This window comes from Pinus tabuliformis, chromosome J (genome assembly GCF_031772625.1).
Source record: "Pinus tabuliformis cultivar Carrire ecotype Pingquan chromosome J, CPIR1, whole genome shotgun sequence".
NCBI classification, from domain to species: Eukaryota; Viridiplantae; Streptophyta; class Pinopsida; order Pinales; family Pinaceae; genus Pinus; species Pinus tabuliformis.
In genome coordinates, this window is record NC_142295.1 from 1,262,282,410 (window position 1) to 1,262,303,812 (window position 21,403).

A 21,403-nucleotide genomic window follows, 5' to 3' on the forward strand; every position below is an offset into this window, starting at 1 on the left:
TTGTAGCACACTGACCCAACTCATGAAAATGAAAGCACTTAACTTTTGACATATCCTTCTTCTTACCTCCATCGCAAGAATCTGATTTCAAATGGGAAGCCTTTCCTTTCCCCTTCCTTGCCTTACCTACTAAGGCACAATTTTCCTCATTGTTAGCCTTAGATGAGGAATCATCTTTGGTGTTCGTTCTGATCTCCCCCTGTATCAAAGCCGACCACAGTCGTTCCCAATCTACCCATATATGTTAAGATCCATGCAATCATGACCCAGTGAGAAATGTAGCAAATGGCGAAGTGTGATAAGTTCTGCGAAGTTATTTGTCCCATATCCAAGCTCCATCTTAACCTTAAAGTAGTGATGATTAGTAAGGTATTGAATGAAACCACCTCCACATCCTTGGTTTTGTGCAGCACCATCAAAGAATTCCCAGGGAGTATTTTTATCTATGGGAGCAGGGGCTAGCGGTCTCCTAGGCCGAGGTCTGGTGGGCTCGGGCATATCGTGGAAGGCAGATATAATCTGGGCCGAGATATGCATCCATCTAGTTGCTCTGTCATTAAAAATAATCTGGCTTTGAGCCAGCGAGATATGCTAGCATATAAGAAGGGGAAGGCATAACTATTTTGTACCTCGATGCAAACTACACCAATTTTCCTAGGCTCGGCAAATATTTTCACCCTCCCATTTACTAGATAGTTGAATCCAGGAGGTGACAATCTACCAGAGATTGCTCTGAGATTCACATTGAAGAAATAAGTGTTGAGTCGATTCAGAACATTGTTTGCATAAGACACACCAGTGAGGGCCTTGGAATGAACGATGTGATAGTGATTCCCCGTGGGGACCTTGTTTCTGAGAACACACCAAGAGAAAAGTCTTGTTCACGGGGGAGAACCAAGCTTCGAGATGCTCTTCCACCGTTCAGGTGTCTGCTTAGGTTGTTTGTGCGATATGAGACTGAGATAGCCAGCCTTTGGGGTATAAATTCCATTCTCTGCTAGGCACCAAACAAGTTCATTAGGTCCCTCCTTAATCCTGATGTGAGATTCACTCATAGCATTTATATAATCTTGCCACTCTTGGTGCCATTGAGGAGGAATATCAAGCTGTTGGGCAGATTTCCATCCTTGTGAGAAAATGGTGGTGTTCGTCTGATCAGCTATGTGTGCAAAGACCTTTATATCTTGTAAATTGAGGTGCTTGATGGAATCTTCCTCCCCCCCCAATCCAGGAATCCAGTCCTATGCGAGCTTTTGATCCATCATTTATTCTCCAGACCAAATTGTTTATGATTGTAGGCAGGGAGTGCAAATGCTGCCAAAAGTTCTCTCACTGTTGACATGGACCATATATATTGATAACCCTAAGATTCAGGCCAAGCTCTGCCGAGAAGATATCCAATCCTATAAACCCAGATCCTCCCCAGGATGCTAACACTTTGATGGTGCGAGGATTGTGCCCTATGGCTAAACCCCCCGATCGCCCCATAGCATCAAGGGCATAAAATTTCCATCCAAGTTTAAGGGAGGCTAGTGTTCTGGAGATAATTTCGGCCTCACCCAGGGATTCTTGCAGCATGATGATATCAATAGGATCGACTTCAAATAACCAGCGCACGGCTAGTTTTTTGGAGGCACTAGCCATGCCTCTGCAATTAAATGAGAGGCACTTCATGGGGGAACCCTGCCCGGGGTGTTGAGTGCTCTAAGTACCCCTTCCAAAGTGGATTGTCTACCAGAGGCAACCTCTGCCCCATCCCTTTGAATGGCTTTTGAAAGATGAGATTTCCTCCCTCTAGATGAATGGATGACAGATCCAGGAAGGGAGAGACCCAATCCTGAGAGGAGAGATGGATGACCATCAAGGTGTGAACAGAAGCGAAGATTGTAATTGATGTAGATGGTGCACTCAGAGGAGCCTTTGGTTTTTTTATTAGTGGGCAATCCTTGAAGATGTGCCCCACTTTGTGACATCTTCTACAGCGAAATGGGACTCCTTCATATTCCAAGATCTGCACCTAAGTGTATTTCCCCCATTGAAGGGTGATTTTTTCTTCCAAACCTTCACGCGTGTCCAGGTGGACTAGAATGTGAGCTAGGGTTCGATTCTTGGTTTGAACGAAAGTCTTATCATGGTCCAAGTATGTTCCGAGAGAATTTCCAATTCTGACGAAGACCTCCTCACACCAGTACTGCAGAGGGAGTCCGGGCAAGCGAACCCATAGAGGTCCCGCACCAATCTGCGTTTTGGAAAGTGAGGGAATGTACCATAGGTCGCCGGGTGGAAAAACTGAGTAACGGAGATCGTGAGGATTGTGATTTGCCGGAGCAAAGGAACGGGAGCACCACCTCTTCCACAAACACTAGCGTTGGAATCCAGGTAGACCCCCACTTGCCCACGACTTGGTAGGGCATGACAACATGCCCCCTGGATAGCAATTAAGCGATGTATAACAAAATTGTCATTGCAAGGTGCCACTCGACATGCCTTTTCTACATTCATTGCCATAGTGGGCCACCCATGTGAACAAGAAATTCAAGAGATATACCAAGGCAAGTAATGGGTTACAGTACTATGCTCACGCAGAAGCCATCCCACAACAATCCTGTCCATTCCATCACATTCAATGGTGAGTCATCGATGGATGCCTCATTAAGATTCTACACGTTGCTTGAGGCTTTCTTCAATAAATTTGGAGACGAAACTCCTTAACTTGGGGTGGTCTCAACAGGTCCTTTCCTTACCCTTCTAACCAGGTCCTCCCTTTGTTGGACATATGTTGTCATTGATGGAAAAGGCAAAGGCAAAGGAAATGGCAAAGATTGGTAAAGAAAATTGCATTGGTAAATATTTTTTCATTAGTGATCATGGTAAAGATTTGTGGAAAAAGCAATAGTAGAGGTGGCATAGGCAAAGCAAAGGCAGAGGAAAGCATGGTAATCATTGGTGGCAAAGGAATAGTACATATACTTCAGAGCCAGTTTTTTAGCACCATATCATCTCAAATGCAGGTGTAACCTAGCAAGTTGGATAGATCTCTAAGGAGCTTTCCAGTGGTTTGGAAGCCCTAAAATGGCCTCTTGGATTGAAAGATAGAGCGAGCCAAAGCTATATGAACCCAAAGTAAAATAACATGGTTAAAGGTGAGTGGAGGATCCTTTAGCGCATAGCCAAAGTTGGTAGAATAACCAAACACGACAATTGACATATACGGAGGGAGACAACCAATCACATATCACCAAGCGGTCTCCATTGGACACATCGACCCACAGATCGACCCCAAGGGAGGTATGGAGGTCATGAAAATGAAAGTGTCAAGAGAAAGGGCATTGGGATACGTCAGCACCAACAGGCAACAATGATGGCCAATGGGGAGCGTTTCGGGCGGTCCCCATGGGACATGTCAACTCGGAAGGCAAACCCCGATGAGTTTGTTAACATGCACAAGAGGGAAGTGCGTGGATAAGGGAGTTTCGAGCTTAGCACCTGGACACTACCCTCGACTTGTTTCACATAGAAATAATAACTTGGGCATAGAGAAAAGAGTCGCAGAGGCTCTAGGAGCATCTAAGCACTAGCTCCTTGGATTGTTTCGCGTAGAAAGGAAGGAGTGAAACACATAATAAACAAAGGGGCTATCAAATAGGGAGCTCCGTCCTTTGGGTTGATGGGTGGTCATTCGCCTAAAAACGTGACCAATGACGTGGAGCCATTAACAAAGGAAAAAGGCCTCCTATAGGACTTAAAAGGGCTTAGTGCCTAGGGCCTAAGCCAATGGTCGCCATGACTCGGTCTTATGGTGGATAACAGGAAAGGTGCCAACAAAAGGGACCTAACACAAAGAGGGAGCATGACCACAAGGGGAGTATACTCAAGTCAATATTTGAGTATGAGATTATGCATTGAGAATTGGTATCATTAACCAGTATAAGTTATGCTTTGCATGATAGAGGCTAATGGTGTTTGTTGCATATGAATCAATTGACTATTATGATATCATTCTAATTGGTAATTAGTATCATACATCGGATTTATGGTGAAAGGAACATGGTGCATATACAGAAGATGTGCGCATATACGGAACCTGGGCATATACGAAAGATGTGTGCATATACGGAAGATGTGCGCATATACGAAAACTGGGCATATACGGAAGATGTGCGCATATACGGAAACTGGGCATATACGGAAGATGTGAGCATATACGGAAACTGGGCATATACGGAAGATGTGCGCATATACGGAAACTGGGCATATACGGAAGATGTGCGCATATACGGAAACTGGGCATATACGGAAGATGTGGGTATATACGGAAGATGTGTGCATATACGGAAACTGGGCATATACGGAAGATGTGTGCATATACGGAAACTGGGCATATACGGAAGATGCGCGCATATACGGAAACTGGGCATATACGGAAGATGTGCGCATATACGGAAGATGTGCGCATATACGGAAACTGGGCATATACGGAAGATGTGTGCATATACGGAAACTGGGCATATACGGAAACTGGGCATATACGGAAGATGTGCGCATATACGGAAACTGGGCATATACGGAAGATGTGTGCATATACGGAAACTGGGCATATACGGAAGATGTGCGCATATACGGAAACTGGGCATATACGGAAGATGTGTGCATATACGGAAACTGGGCGTATACGGAAACTGGGCATATACGGAAGATGTGTGCATATACGGAAACTGGGCATATACGGAAGATGTGTGCATATACGGAAACTGGGCATATACGGAAGATGTGTGCATATACGGAAACTGGGCGTATACGGAAACTGGGCATATACGGAAGATGTGTGCATATACGGAAACTGGGCATATACGGAAACTGGGCATATACGAAAGATGTGCGCATATACGGAAACTGGGCATATACGGAAGATCTGGGCATATACGGAAACTGGGCGTATACGGAAACTAGGCATATACGGAAGATGTGCACATATACGGAAACTGGGCATATACGGAAGATGTGCGCATATACGGAAACTGGGCATATACGGAAGATGTGCGCATATACGGAAACTGGGCATATACGGAAGATCTGCACATATACAGAAACTGGGCATATACGGAAGATGTGTGCATATACGGAAACTGGGCGTATACGGAAACTGGGCATATACGGAAGATGTGTGCATATACGGAAACTGGGCATATACAGAAGATGTGTGCATATACGGAAACTGGGCATATACGGAAGATGTGAGCATATACGGAAACTGGGCATATACGGAAGATGTGCGCATATACGGAAACTGAGCATATACGGAAACTGGGCATATACGGAAGATGTGGGCATATACGGAAGATGTGCGCATATACGGAAACTGGGCATATACGGAAGATGTGTGCATATACGGAAACTGGGCATATACGGAAGATGTACGCATATACGGAAACTGGGCATATACGGAAGATGCCTTCCCCAGTTTCCGTATATGCGCACATCTTCCGTATATGCCCAGTTTCTGTATATGCACACATCTTCCATATATGCCCAGTTTCCGTATATGCGCACATCTTCCGTATATGCCCACATCTTCCGTATATGCCCAGTTTCCGTATATGCGCACATCTTCCGTATATGCCCAGTTTCCGTATATGCACACATCTTCCGTATATGCCCAGTTTCCGTATATGCACACATCTTCCGTATATGCCCAGTTTCCGTATACGCCCAGTTTCCGTATATGCACACATCTTCCGTATATGCCCAGTTTCTGTATATGTGCACATCTTCCGTATATGCCCAGTTTCCGTATATGCGCACATCTTCCGTATATGCCCAGTTTCCGTATATGCGCACATCTTCCGTATATGCCCAGTTTCCGTATATGTGCACATCTTCCGTATATGCCTAGTTTCCGTATACGCCCAGTTTCCGTATATGCCCAGATCTTTCGTATATGCCCAGTTTCCGTATATGCGCACATCTTCCGTATATGCTCAGTTTTCGTATATGCGCACATCTTCCGTATATGCTCAGTTTCCGTATATGCGCACATCTTCCGTATATGCCCAGTTTCCGTATATGCACACATCTTCCGTATATGCCCAGTTTCCGTATATGCACACATCTTCCGTATATGCCCAGTTTACGTATATGCGCACATCTTCCGTATATGCCCAATTTCCGTATATGCGCACATCTTCCGTATATGCCCAGTTTCCGTGTATGTACACATCTTCCGTATATGCCCAGTTTCCGTATATGCGCACATCTTCCGTATATGCCCAGTTTCCGTATATGCACACATCTTCCGTATATGCCCAGTTTCCGTATATGCGCACATCTTCCGTATATGCCCACATCTTCCGTATATGCCCAGTTTCCGTATATGCGCACATCTTCCGTATATGCCCAGTTTCCGTATATGCTCACATCTTTCGTATATGCACACATCTTCCGTATATGCCCAGTTTCCGTATATGCACACATCTTCCGTATATGCCCAGTTTCCGTATACGCCCAGTTTCCGTATATGCACACATCTTCCGTATATGCCCAGTTTCTGTATATGTGCACATCTTCCGTATATGCCCAGTTTCCGTATATGCGCACATCTTCCGTATATGCCCAGTTTCCGTATATGCACACATCTTCCGTATATGCCCAGTTTCCGTATATGCGCACATCTTCCGTATATGCCCAGTTTCTGTATATGCCCAGTTTCCGTATATGCGCACATCTTCCGTATATGCCCAGTTTCCGTATATGCGCACATCTTCCGTATATGCCCAGTTTCCGTATATGCGCGCATCTTCCGTATATGCCCAGTTTCCGTATATGCACACATCTTCCGTATATGCCCAGTTTCAGTATATGCGCACATCTTCCGTATATACCCACATCTTCCGTATATGCCCAGTTTCCGTATATGCGCACATCTTCCGTATATGCCCAGTTTCCATATATGCGCACATCTTCCGTATATGCCCAGTTTCCGTATATGCTCACATCTTCCGTATATGCCCAGTTTCCGTATATGCGCACATCTTTCGTATATGCCCAGTTTTCGTATATGCGCACATCTTCCGTATATGCACACATCTTTCGTATATGCCCAGGTTCCGTATATGCGCACATCTTCTGTATATGCACCATGTTCCTTTCACCATAAATCCGATGTATGATATTAATTACCAATTAGAATGATATCATAATAGTCAATTGATTCATATGCAACAAACACCATTAGCCTCTATCATGCAAAGCATAACTTATACTAGTTAATGATACCAATTCTCAATGCATAATCTCATACTCAAATATTGACTTGAGTATACTCCCCTTGTGGTCATGCTCCCTCTTTGTGTTAGGAATAAGACCTCTTTGTGTTAGGTCCCTTTTGTTGGCACCTTTCCTGTTATCCACCATAAGACCGAGTCATGGCGACCATTGGCTTAGGCCCTAGGCACTAAGCCCTTTTAAGTCCTATAGGAGGCCTTTTTCCTTTGTTAATGGCTCCACGTCATTGGTCACGTTTTTAGGCGAATGAACACCCATCAACCCAAAGGACGGAGCTCCCTATTTGATAGCCCCTTTGTTTATTATGTGTTTCACTCCTTCCTTTCTACGCGAAACAATCCAAGGAGCTAGTGCTTAGATGCTCCTAGAGCCTCTGCGACTCTTTTCTCTATGCCCAAGATATTATTTCTATGTGAAACAAGTCGAGGGTAGTGTCCAGGTGCTAAGCTCGAAACTCCCTTATCCATGCACTTCCCTCTTGTGCATGTTAACAAACTCATCGGGGTTTGCCTTCCGAGTTGACATGTCCCATGGGGACCGCCTGAAACGCTCCCCATTGGCCATCATTGTTGCCTGTTGGTGCTGACGTATCCCAATGCCCTTTCTCTTGACACTTTCATTTTCATGACCTCCATACCTCCCTTGGGGTCGATCTGTGGGTCGATGTGTCCAATGGAGACCGCTTGGTGATATGTGATTGGTTGTCTCCCTCCGTATATGTCAATTGTCGTGTTTGGTTATTCTACCAACTTTGGCTATGCGCTAAAGGATCCTCCACTCACCTTTAACCACGTTATTTTACTTTGGGTTCATATAGCTTTGGCTCGCTCTATCTTTCAATCCAAGAGGCCATTTTAGGGCTTCCAAACCACTGGAAAGCTCCTTAGAGATCTATCCAACTTGCTAGGTTACACCTGCATTTGAGATGATATGGTGCTAAAAAACTGGCTCTGAAGTATATGTACTATTCCTTTGCCACCAATGATTACCATGCTTTCCTCTGCCTTTGCTTTGCCTATGCCACCTCTACTATTGCTTTTTCCACAAATCTTTACCTTGATCACTAATGAAAAAATATTTACCAATGCAATTTTCTTTACCAATCTTTGCCATTTCCTTTGCCTTTGCCTTTTCCATCAATGACAACATATGTCCAACAAAGGGAGGACCTAGTTAGAAGGGTAAGGAAAGGACCTGTTGAGACCACCCCAAGTTAAGGAGTTTCGTCTCCAAATTTATTGAAGAAAGCCTCAAGCAACGTGTAGAATCTTAATGAGGCATCCATCGATGACTCACCATTGAATGTGATGGAATGGACAGGATTGTTGTGGGATGGCTTCTGCGTGAGCATAGTACTGTAACCCATTACTTGCCTTGGTATATCTCTTGAATTTCTTGTTCACATGGGTGGCCCACTATGGCAATGAATGTAGAAAAGGCATGTTGAGTGGCACCTTGCAATGACAATTTTGTTATACATCGCTTAATTGCTATCCAGGGGGCATGTTGTCATGCCCTACCAAGTCGTGGGCAAGTGGGGGTCTACCTAGATTCCAACGCTAGTGTTTGTGGAAGAGGTGGTGCTCCCGTTCCTTTGCTCCGGCAAATCACAATCCTCACGATCTCCGTTACTCAGTTTTTCCACCCGGCGACCTATGGTACATTCCCTCACTTTCTAAAACGCAGATTGGTGCGGGACCTCTATGGGTTCGCTTGCCCGGACTCCCTCTGCAGTACTGGTGTGAGGAGGTCTTCGTCAGAATTGGGAATTCTCTCGGAACATACTTGGACCATGATAAAACTTTCGTTCAAACCAAGAATCGAACCCTAGCTCACATTCTAGTCCACCTGGACACGCGTGAAGGTTTGGAAGAAAAAATCACCCTTCAATGGGGGAAATACACTCAGGTGCAGATCTTGGACTATGAAGGAGTCCCATTTCGCTGTAGAAGATGTCACAAAGTGGGGCACATCTTCAAGGATTGCCCACTAATAAAAAAACCAAAGGCTCCTCTGAGTGCACCATCTACATCAATTACAATCTTCGCTTCTGTTCACACCTTGATGGTCATCCATCTCTCCTCTCAGGATTGGGTCTCTCCCTTCCTGGATCTGTCATCCATTCATCTAGGGGGAGGAAATCTCATCTTTCAAAAGCCATTGAAAGGGTTGGGGCAGAGGTTGCCTCTGGTAGACAATCCACTTTGGAAGGGGTACTTAGAGCACTAAACACCTTGGGCAGGGTTCCCCCATGAAGTGCCTCTCATTTAATTGCTGAGGCATGGCCAGTGCCTCCAAAAAACTAGCCTTGCACCGGTTATTTGAAGTCGAACCAATTGATATCATCATGCTGCAAGAATCCCTAGGTGAGGGCGAAGTTATCTCCAGAACACTAGCCTCCCTTAAACTTGGATGGCAATTTTACGCCCTTGATGCTATGGGGCGATCGGGGGGTTTCGCCATAGGGCACAATCCTCGCACCATCAGAGTGTTAGCATCTTGGGGAGGATCTGGGTTTATAGTATTGGATATCTTCTCGGCAGAGCTTGGCCTGAATCTTAGGGTTATCAATATATATGGTCCATGTCAACAGTGAGAGAACTTTTGGCAGCATTTGCACTCCCTGCCTACAATCAGAAACAATTTGGTCTGGAGAATAAATGATGGATCAAAAGCTCGCATAGGACTGGATTCCTGGATTGGGGGGGGAGGAAGATTCCATCAAGCACCTCAATTTACAAGATATAAAGGTCTTTGCACACATATCTGATCAGACGAACACCACCATTTTCTCACAAGGATGGAAATCTGCCCAACAGCTTGATATTCCTCCTCAATGGCACCAAGAGTGGCAAGATTATATAAATGCTATGAGTGAATCTCACATCAGGATTAAGGAGGGACCTAATGAACTTGTTTGGTGCCTAGCAGAGAACGGAATTTATACCCCAAAGGCTGGCTATCTCAGTCTCATATCGCACAAACAACCTAAGCAGACACCTGAATGGTGGAAGAGCATCTCGAAGCTTGGTTCTCCCCCGTGAACAAGACTTTTCTCTTGGTGTGTTCTCAGAAACAAGGTCCCCACGGGGAATCACTATCACATCGTTCATTCCAAGGCCCTCACTGGTGTGTCTTATGCAAACAATGTTCTGAATCGACTCAACACTTATTTCTTCAATGTGAATCTCAGAGCAATCTCTGGTAGATTGTCACCTCCTGGATTCAACTATCTAGTAAATGGGAGGGTGAAAATATTTGCCGAGCCTAGGAAAATTGGTGTAGTTTGCATCGAGGTACAAAATAGTTATGCCTTCCCCTTCTTATATGCTAGCATATCTCGCTGGCTCAAAGCTAGATTATTTTTAATGACAGAGCAACTAGATGGATGCATATCTCGGCCCAGATTATATCTGCCTTCCACGATATGCCCGAGCCCACCAGACCTCGGCCTAGGAGACCGCTAGCCCCTACTCCCATAGATAAAAATACTCCCTGGGAATTCTTTGATGGTGCTGCACAAAACCAAGGATGTGGAGGTGGTTTCATTCAATACCTTACTAATCATCACTACTTTAAGGTTAAGATGGAGCTTGGATATGGGACAAATAACTTCGCAGAACTTATCACACTTCGCCATTTGCTACATTTCTCACTGGGTCATGATTGCATGGATCTTAACATATATGGGTAGATTGGGAACGACTGTGGTCGGCTTTGATACAGGGGGAGATCAGAACGAACACCAAAGATGATTCCTCATCTAAGGCTAACAATGAGGAAAATTGTGCCTTAGTAGGTAAGGCAAGGAAGGGGAAAGGAAAGGCTTCCCATTTGAAATCAGATTCTTGCGATGGAGGTAAGAAGAAGGATATGTCAAAAGTTAAGTGCTTTCATTTTCATGAGTTGGGTCAGTGTGCTACAAATTTTCCACTCAAGAAGTCCAAGAAGAAGTCCTCAGGAGGAGTGGTGGGTGAGGCTTTGGCCTCTCAATTCGAATTGGACTTTACTCTCATTGCATGCATGGTGTCATCAATGATTGGTAGTGCATGGTACCTTCACAGTGGGGCTTCATTCGACATGGCTAGTGACAAGGATTTGTTCTACGAGCTGAAGGAGAAGGATCTCCATATAGATATCAATATGGGTGACGATGAGAGGTATATGCTATAGGATTGGGCACGATTACTTTTGAGGGAGCATGAAGCTACTCTCACCTTGAGGGATGTTATGTATGTGACTAAGTTGAAGAAGAACTTAGTATCGTCAGCATGTTGGAGGATAGAGGCTATGATGTGGTTTTTAGCAAAGGAAAGGTGTTCCTTAGACACATAGCCATGGTTCAGGTAAACAGTATTGGGATCCAGGTGAAGAATCTCTATAATTTGGAGGTAGAGGAAAGGTGTTCCTTAGACACATAGCCATGGTTCAGGTAAACAGTATTGGGATCCAGGTGAAGAATCTCTATATACAGAAATTGTGCATATACGGAAATTGTGCATATATGGAAGAATTCTATAGGTAGATACTTTTTCATTTCACACATTAGCCCATATTAAATGAATGTTATTATTGTTTTAATATTTAATATTTCATGATGGGTGCGAATAGAGAGTGACATAGGGACTTGGTAGGTGAGCTTGTTAACCTCTTAAAAAGATAGAAATTTATGATGGGCAGGGAGTGGACGAGGGGAGTGGGGCATCCTTAAGTCAATTGCAGATTCCCCGAATATTCGGGAATCCAACGGACCTGGGCACGGTCAATTTTTTGACCGCGCCCATGTCCGTCGGATTCCTGTATATTCGGGGAATTTACAATCGACTTAAGCTCACCGAGGAGTGGGTAGGGGGTAGTGACTTACTATATGCATGCACAAGTGTGTGAGGAACACAAATAACTTTAAATATGTGAAACAGGGAAGAGATGGTTAGTATGAGAAACTATAGGGGAGGAGTGGGTAGGGGGGAGTGACTTGGTCTATGCATGCACAAGTGTGAGTAACACAAGTAACTTTAAATATGTGAAACAGGGAAGAGATGGTTAGTATGAGAACCTACACGGGAGGAGAGCGATTGAGGCTGGGTGACGGGGAGGAGTAGAAGCCCCACCTACATGAGGGAAAATCTGAAGTTTTTTCTAATTGTGGAGAGCTTGGTTCAGGTGTAGATCAAATAACATTAGTATTTTGTAGAAATCCGAACAAGCCATGTTGTGGCTGCAAGACTTTACCTAGCTGCATGGGATTAAGGTAGGTGGGGAAGCAATGAATCTCATTGGAGTTGTAGAGGTGATGAACCATTGGAAGCTGACGATGGGCGCAGTTTTTGTATGTCCTCTTTCTCTCACCTGTCTTACTCACAGTATCTTTGCTACCCTTCCTTTTGTGTATCAATTGGTATCGAATTGTGTGGTTTTTCTCTAAAGGTTTGATTTTCACTGTGTCGATATCTCTCTTTGACGAGGGGTTGGAGGACCTACTTATTAGTGAGTTTGATAGTGTTGTGTTTGCTACTATGTGGTGTGTTCCTATTGGCTTGGGTAATTTTTATAGCAAAGGTGGTTCAAGCATTGGCGGGGTAATTTCTTGGGTTGGGTGTGATTTTGGCTCCATGTTCGTGGAGGTACATGTTGTAATTCAAATTTGTATGAGTTTTGCTTTGTGTCTTATTGTTTGTGTTTCATTCCTCCCTCACGTTTGTTTCTTAATTCCAAAGACAGTGGGTTGGGGTTTGGTAGAGGGTATGGTATACCTTTGTATAATTTTCCTTCCTCTATCTGTTTGATCTTTTCTAAGAATTTCGAGAGATCGTCACTCCTACACGATATGCCGCCTATACAACATATGCAGAGCAGGAGGGGAGTTTACTGGTAGGGGCCTCAAAACTGAAACTAGGAACAATTACATGTACAAGAAACTTTTAGGGCTCCTTATGCATGATCTTTCCCTGAGACCGGTTAAAAAATCAAGAAACTAGAATCCATGGTTGATGTAGAGCAACAAGCCTTCCTTTTCTAATTTTGAGTTTTTGGAAAAGGTCTCTGGTTATTTTCCTTATATTAGTCATAGGAGGGGACGAAGGAAACAATATCTTAATTCTATAGTATTACACTTACATATGAAGAAATCGCTTGACATTGTACTAAAAAATAAATAGATGGAAAGATGCAATGTATTTCTCTCTTTGGAAGACACTGAGAGAGCTCTGAGAAATCAAAGTTTCTTCTTTGGATAAACTCGATGTAAAGCTGACACATCTCGAAGGCTAATTTCATTGTTAATCTGATCCTGCTACTCCCCGAAGTTCTACAACAAAGGACCCAACAAGTCTGTCTTCCTCGAATGTTTGGTGGTTGTTTTGTATTAATGTTATGTTTTGGAATGTCAAGGTATATTAAGAATGTTTGTTAATTGAGATTAAGTGTAATGAATAAGGGGTTAAAATTTTTCGTCTCTATTGAAACAAGTGAAACGACCTATAAAGTACTATGAATAAGCACTCCATGGCTTTATGGCTTTATATTGTAATTTATTTTTGAATTCATTAGGAGACAATAAAAATATTAATTTACAAAAAAATATCAATTATTTAATATTGACACATGATGTGTTTAATCATAATCCTAATCAAAATAAATAAGAGATTACCTCTTAAAAAAACAATAGTATTTATTACTCTTTTTTTTTTTTTTTCTTCCAGTAAGAGTATTTATTACTTATATAAATAAAAAAATTCACACATATGTATATAATGTATTAGAAGAACTGGTAAATAGGTAGCCTTAGTCTCATAGTGGGTGGGTTGATTCCTACAGCTTTTATATTTATATTTTCGGGCATATTGTAATTATCTTCCTCTTCTATATAGATTGCATTACTCAAGGAAATTTAAATCTTAGATCTTTTAATTTGCAAAATACTTCATATCATCACAATTGCCAATTAAAATATCCTCTATAATACACATATATATTATTTAACAAAAAAAATATTTATAATTACAATTGGTTAATGATGTTTTAATAGATTTACTCTAAAAACTAATTTCCTTCGTCTTAAGTTTCTTTTTCATAAAAATTATATTTTATTAATAAAATGCTCTCATGAAATCAAAACAGTTTCCCTTAATTTTAGATTTCTTAATTTTAAAAATAGATTTTATTAAAAATGATCTTTTTAAGGATATACGTAATGCTGACAGAGGGAAAATTAACTGTGGCAGGTACTTGGTCCAGATTCCCAAACTCTATTAGACGGAAGTGAATATCTGATTCTGTGGTTGTCATCCTTTCTGATTATTTAATTGTTATTTTTTAATATTTTATTTTTATTTTGAAAATAATAATGTGACTAGATTGAGTATTAAAAGAATTATATATATTTTTTATATGCATATATAAATGGCTGAGGAATTAGGGGATGATCAAAATGGTAGAAATGGGATAAACAAAATTCAAGAAACCTTGGAGTAGTATTGTTCTAATCATGTTTTTGATGGTGGAAATGGATTTAGCGTCAAAAAACTTCTAGACACCTAAAATCTTAAAGTTTGATAATTGCTTTACAAAATTGGCTGCAAAATTTTATCAAAATATTACCAAAATTTTCATGATTTTCAAGGCAAAAAACAATCTAATTAGACTAGGCTATATAAACTACTTCTCTCAATATAATAATAGAGTATAGATAAACTACCTCTCTCAATATAATAAAATAGTAGAGTAATAAAATAATTTTAGAATATCAATATTGTATAATTTCAACCAGTCAATTATAATTTTTATAATTCTTTTTATGGAATTTCAAATAAAATTTACCTCAAATCCAGAATCTAGTTAATGGAAAAAAAAGTTCTGCCGTACTGCCTCTTATCCATGATTGTTTTTAGTGTTCAATGAGGTTTTGTCCACGCAGGTTCTTTCCAATTGTCATATTATTATAGTTCATGATTGTTCAATGTTCAATGAGGGATTTGATCTCCTTCCGATGCCCATATTCCTTTCTTATATATTTGAAATGTCTGCATTTGCTTTACATAAAGAGGATCTTGTCCTTTAAAAATTAGTTCTACAAGCATGCGCATGCTCTATATAATGTTGTTTAGGCATCAAAGCGATCAATTCCGTATGATTGCATATAGTATATGGGATTTAGGTTCAACTTATCTTATCAGAATCTAGATTTTATAATTACTCTTCGGAACTTCAACGAGCTTTACCATTAAAGGGGAATATTTATATTATTTTTTATAATAGATAAAATTGAAGAAACTGGAATTTATAACGCAAGTTTATTCCTAGGATATCTTGAACTCGCAAAATATTTTATTTTACTTTACGAGGCCGTTAAAGATGGGAGTGCAGGAATATGTGATATGAAGTCAAACTCATAACGGAATCTGCAGAAATATAAATTAATTGAAATTAACAGGTTGATGTGGTAGTTATCAGGCACATCTAAATCATAATAATAAACAAGGGAGCATAAACCAACCTTGCAAATTGCAGGAAAGAAGCGTTCTCTGTCTCTCGTTTAGTCAACATTAACGGAACGCTGACAATGCGATCAGAGTCTTATACATTAAAATGCGTATTGTCAGATGGCAGTGTTCCCTGAAAAACTACCCCACATAGGATGTATTCAAGAAATTCAGACTGAGAAAGCCAAGGGCTTCACCCTCACCAATGTTGCGTTTTCACAGACGGCGTTATCAATCACAACCCTGAAATCAAATCAAAACAGAAAGATTGCTCAATAGTGAGCTAACGAAAATTCCCTAAAAAACCGAAAGTCCCCGCAGCAACTTATTAGAAAACCATTTTCTGTAAGGAAGAAGGAAGGTCACAGAAGAAACTACTAACTGCAAAGTCTTCTATGTCCCTGAAGATTTCTCTCCGCTGTGCTATTATTTTCCTCTGCAGATACACCAAAGACAATATAAGCAAGCTCCTCAGATGTTGTGAATCGGCGAGATCATTCTGTATTCAGAAGATGCATTTATATAAGAGCGCACAAATAATCCCTGCTTTATGTGGTCAATGGATGATCCAATCTGGGAAACCAGAGAGAGTGGCACCTCCAACTCTCGGCCTCTCGTATGGCGGAACCAGTACCGGAAGAGCGTTGGAAGACCATGATGCGAGGAGAGACCCCTGTAGATATTCGAAATCTCTGTGGTGTGTTCGTTTCACTTCGTTTCAGAAATTTCATGGGCAGTTTGGGCGCGGAAATAACATTTGAATTTTGAAATTTTGGGCACCAAGATTGGGCGATTGCATTGAATGACTATAGAGGTTGCATTGAATGAGTATGGTGTACTATCATATCCACCGTGTGACAGGTTGGAAGGGAGCGGCCGGGAAAGGTATGGAGCATAGTTGCCGGAAAATCATGGGATTGCATGTAGCTGTCGCGTCAGTATCCCATACATACATGGATTTGGCTGTAAGGACGGTGCATTTATATTGCTATAGAGGTGGAAATAGCAATTGCCCTTATCTTTACCGGAGTGCGGCTCTGACCCGATCACCTGCCCGTCTTTACAAGGGAACACGTGAGGGAAAGGAGCAACACCGAACTTTCTCACCTACTTCTCTTTAATAGAAAAGTTATATTATATAAAAAATAATAATATAGACATTAACAATGTGAACACTACATAATGCATTGTGGAATCTAAATAATATGTATTTTGTATTTTGTGTAAAGTTGTTTTTTGGAAATGTTTAAGATTTTAGATTTTGATATAACATCACAATAATCTTAATTTTATGTTTTCAACATGATTTTTGATTAGATAAATATTTATTTTATGTATTTTGTGTAAAGTTGTTTTTTGGAAATGTTTAAGATTTTAGATTTTGATATAACATCAAAATAATCTTAATTTTATGTTTTCAACATGATTTTTTATTAGATAAATATTTATTTTATGTAGTTTTTTTAAGATAAAAGAAAATATTAATTGTGATCGGAATATTACTAATTATGATTTTATTTTTAAATACAAATTTTAATTAGATAAATATTTTTTATATTGTTTTTCTTTAAGATAAAAGTAAAAGTAAAAGTAAAGAAAATAGAGATAGTTGTAGGAATAATATTAAAGTGTGACTAAAGTCAAATATTGTTTTTCTATAAATAAAAAAAGAAAAGAAAAAAGTTAATAGAGGTAACAGTGGATAGTACTTGGAATAATACCATAGTGTAACTAGGATTACTACTTTATTATTATATTTCATATAGTATCATCACTTATGTAGTCCAGCAAACTCTACAAATTCTCTTAAATCAAATTTAAAATTAATATTGCCAATAAATCATCTAAAAGTTGATGATAAAGTAATATGTTTCTAAATATTTCAATTTCTTTTCTTAATGCAAATTAAAAAAAGCATCTTAAACTGTGGGTGTTGGAGTTGTGGTAGGACAAAGGGAATCCTTTTTAAACTATACATATTAGTTTATGTTATCGCAGTCAAGTATTCATAAAAAAGTGAGAGACTGTTGTACTCTTGATGATGCATAGCTTGCAATCAAATATTCATAGAAAATTGAGGAGTAGTGGCAAGCTTGCAGTCAAGTATTCATAGAAAATTGAGGAGTGGTGGCAGATGGAATATTTCCTTTACATTGTACCCCTATTGAGCTACAACTTACAGTCAAATATTCATTGAAAATTGAGAGATTGGTGGTATTGAGATCCACTTTGTAGTCAGAGACTCATAGAAAATTGACAGACCGATGAGAGATTGAATCATTAATCTCGTTGTATTCCTTTTGGGTTCTAGCTTGCACCAATTACCATCGTGTGCCCAGCGGCTGGTGCCATTACCATTGCCATTGCCACATTGGTCTAGAGACTAAGATGCTATGATATAAATAAGATTTAGATTTCATTTTATGAGGAGCCAAATACATTCAATTTCTTAATTTATCAACATGTGCTTCACTTCTGTTTTGTATTTCTCTTCAATGGCAAATCGTCTAACTTCCACTGATTCCATCAACCTCCACGAACCCAAACAGCTACTACCATGATGTATTTATCAATCATCATGGTCCTGACATTAAAGAAACTTTGGCTACCAATCCTTACAAACACCTTCTTTCACATAATTTACGACCTTTCCTAGAACTGCAAAAACATGTTACCAATTGTACCTAGTGGAGTGTGGTATTGTCTACTGATGTTTAACAAGGCCACAATTTGACCGAAATTCTCTCCAGGTGAAAACAAAAAATCTAGATTTTCTTAAAATCATACTAATATTTCTATTCTTTTCCAATCAAAATTGTAACCTCATCAAGCTATAACTATACCAAAAATCACAAAATTCTAATCTCATTAGAATTCCCAACTTCATTATTATTTCATTACTTCATTTTGTATGCCACAAAGAGAAGATTCCTTTTTAGAAGACCTTAACCACTCATAATCTAATGTGTATGTGCTTGGTTGTTTCTCAAAAGAAATGAAATAAAAACAAGTGATGGACTTTGGCTTTCTATATGAAGACTAAGACTCTATCCTCTCATAATTTAATTTGTGTGCTTGGTTGTTTCTCAAAAAAAATTATTAAAAAGAAAATGTTGGACTTTGGCCTTCTTGGTCCCACTGCTCAAACATTTAATTATTAACTTTCTTATTCGTTCACACTACTCCGTTAACGCTAACCACATTAAAGTTAATTTAATTAAATTGGATTGATTCAGCTGGTTTGAGGAAATGAATTCCAACATATTAAGGTATTTATATAATTTTATATTTTAATTATTTATATATATATATATATATATATATATATATATATATATATATATATTTATTTATTTATATTATTAAAATATTTAAATTTAATAAATTTTTATTTATTAATAAGTATAAGTTATTTATTATAATTTAAAAAGTTATATATATTATTAAAAAGTTTATAAAAAAATTAAAATGAAAATTTTATAATTATATATTATTATAATTTTTTGTGTGGTTTACAAACATCACTAGGGTTGGAATTTCAAAATGGTCTCACTTTTTCAATTTGACGGTTTTCACACTTGTGAGGCTCATCTTCCCAATTTTAAAGAAGGATCTTGAAGGTTTTGCAATTTTTTAATTGTATTTGACGAGTAAATCACCTCGTGACGAGCAATTTTGTTGTCAAATTCTATTCCTAGTGGTCACTACATAGACATATCCATCTAAAGGGATCACATCTCGTTTCTTCATTAGAAGAGCCTAACCCCAAGAACATCAAGAAGAATTGATGCCATGAACTCCCATTAGCAAGGTGCTTTAACTATGCAAACAAACCCTTTTTTTCCTAGAAAAAAACCTATATTTTCATTCATAAATTGGATTTGAAAAAAAAAAAAAAAACAAAACAAAACAAAACATTTTGTATATGCACTTGTAGTGCATTCTTGGGATTTGCTTCAATCCCACATGAGGTTAGTGTGTTCAGTCAATCAAACAAATGACCAACTCACATAACAAAAAAAAAGCGTGCATGCCTCACAATAAAAAAACCCGAAAGGGGTCATAAAAAATATAGCTCAAAAAGGCCATAAAAAATATAGCCCAAAACAACCCCAAAGGGGCCATAAAAAATATAGCCCAAAACGATTAGTTGGGCACGAGTCACCTAACAGGCAGGCCCGAACTAAACAAGCATAGAGGCCTCCATGAAAAAGGTGGCACAACAAAAACCCACAACAAAATCACTTAGGTAGGAAATAGTACAAAGGATCAACCAACTATCATGGTAACAAAAGACCAAAATATAAAGAGGCACAAAACAATGACATTTGTGACATGAGACAACCACAATCCCACTCCTCAACTCCTTACACGCACCCCAACTAGCAAATCGACAAAGCCACAAAAACCAAAATGAACCTCACCATAGGGCAACAACCCACCAACGACATCAACCAGTGAAAAGATGACCACGCCTAAGGAAACACCATCAAACCCAAGCGCTAGATGCAAATAGAAAGTCACTACAACCACCACGAGAAGAAATAAAAAATTACAAGAACCCTAACTAGATCTTCCAAAAACCCTCTAACTAATCTCTTTCATCCAATTAAACCAACCCTTAAAATTACACTCTATATAGTTATTACAATTTTTATATAAAAAATTTAATATTAAATATATCCCATTCAAGTTCACTTCAACACACTACAAATTTGGTATGCATTTAAAGCTGAATTAATTTCGAACGCAAAAATAATGCAATTATGTTTTAATTTAAATTAAATAACAGAAATTTTATGAAAAATATAATATATATGAAATATTTCATAAAATATAAAGTTTATGTAAAATATTTACACGGTTGGTGGAGAATGTTGATCTCGATGTATTTGGTCGGTCAATGGAAATGCCAATGTGTTTGGTCGGTCAGTGGGGAATGCGTTTCCTGGAAGTTTACGGTGACGGAATGATATCGCCAGGTATAGTTCACTGGTTCTTATGTCCTAAATAATTGCGGTGAAAAGTTGCTCTGTGGCAGTGAAGAGTATCATTTGATTTCATGATCAATGATCCAGAAATATTGGGTATTTCTATTAACCGTTTTTGCTTCTCTTTTTTGAGGTTTGGAACAGCCTTTCAAGGTATTTCATGGAAGGGTATCTGCGTTGATTTCAGAGAGTCTAGCTAGGGTGGGGCGCACACTGTTTCTGGGTTCCAGAGAATTGCAGATCTACAACTCAATATCAACCATTTGAGAGCTGCAACTCTGGGAGAGCATGTCTATGCAGTGACTAGGCCTATGGTCTGTCGAGAATCCAGGTTGGTTTTCAAAATTTTCGCAATCATATAAAAGTTATATTATGTTATAACAAGATAGTACTTGAAGCCCAAGAAAAACACCCGTCACGGGAGAGATGTGAGCAGAAAGAGTGGTAAAATAAGTGTTATGATATTTTACATTCTCTTCAGCATTTGGTTTAGCTAAAGCTTGGTTAACTGGCACAATCTCGTATTTCATACATATTTTATTCGCGGAAATTAGATGGCCTCAACTAAGACAGGAACGCTGTAACAGACGTGTTGAAAGGCACAATCTTTTTCAATTAGATTTGCAAACGACTATATGATCCCTCCAAACA

General features: G+C 39.6%; 1 long non-coding RNA gene across 2 annotated transcripts; it reads left to right on the forward strand.

Annotated features, from left to right (window-relative positions):
• Positions 1 to 20,630: 20,630 nt before the first annotated feature.
• Positions 20,631 to 21,084, forward strand: LOC149231835 (uncharacterized). 2 transcript variants are annotated; one of them, XR_016247486.1, is made up of 2 exons: positions 20,631 to 20,743; positions 20,886 to 21,084. It is a non-coding gene; the product is annotated as an uncharacterized LOC149231835 (long non-coding RNA). The 2 variants fall into 2 exon arrangements; XR_016247487.1 differs by having other exon boundaries at positions 20,636 to 20,743; positions 20,897 to 21,084.
• The last annotated feature ends 319 nt before the right edge of the window (positions 21,085 to 21,403 follow it).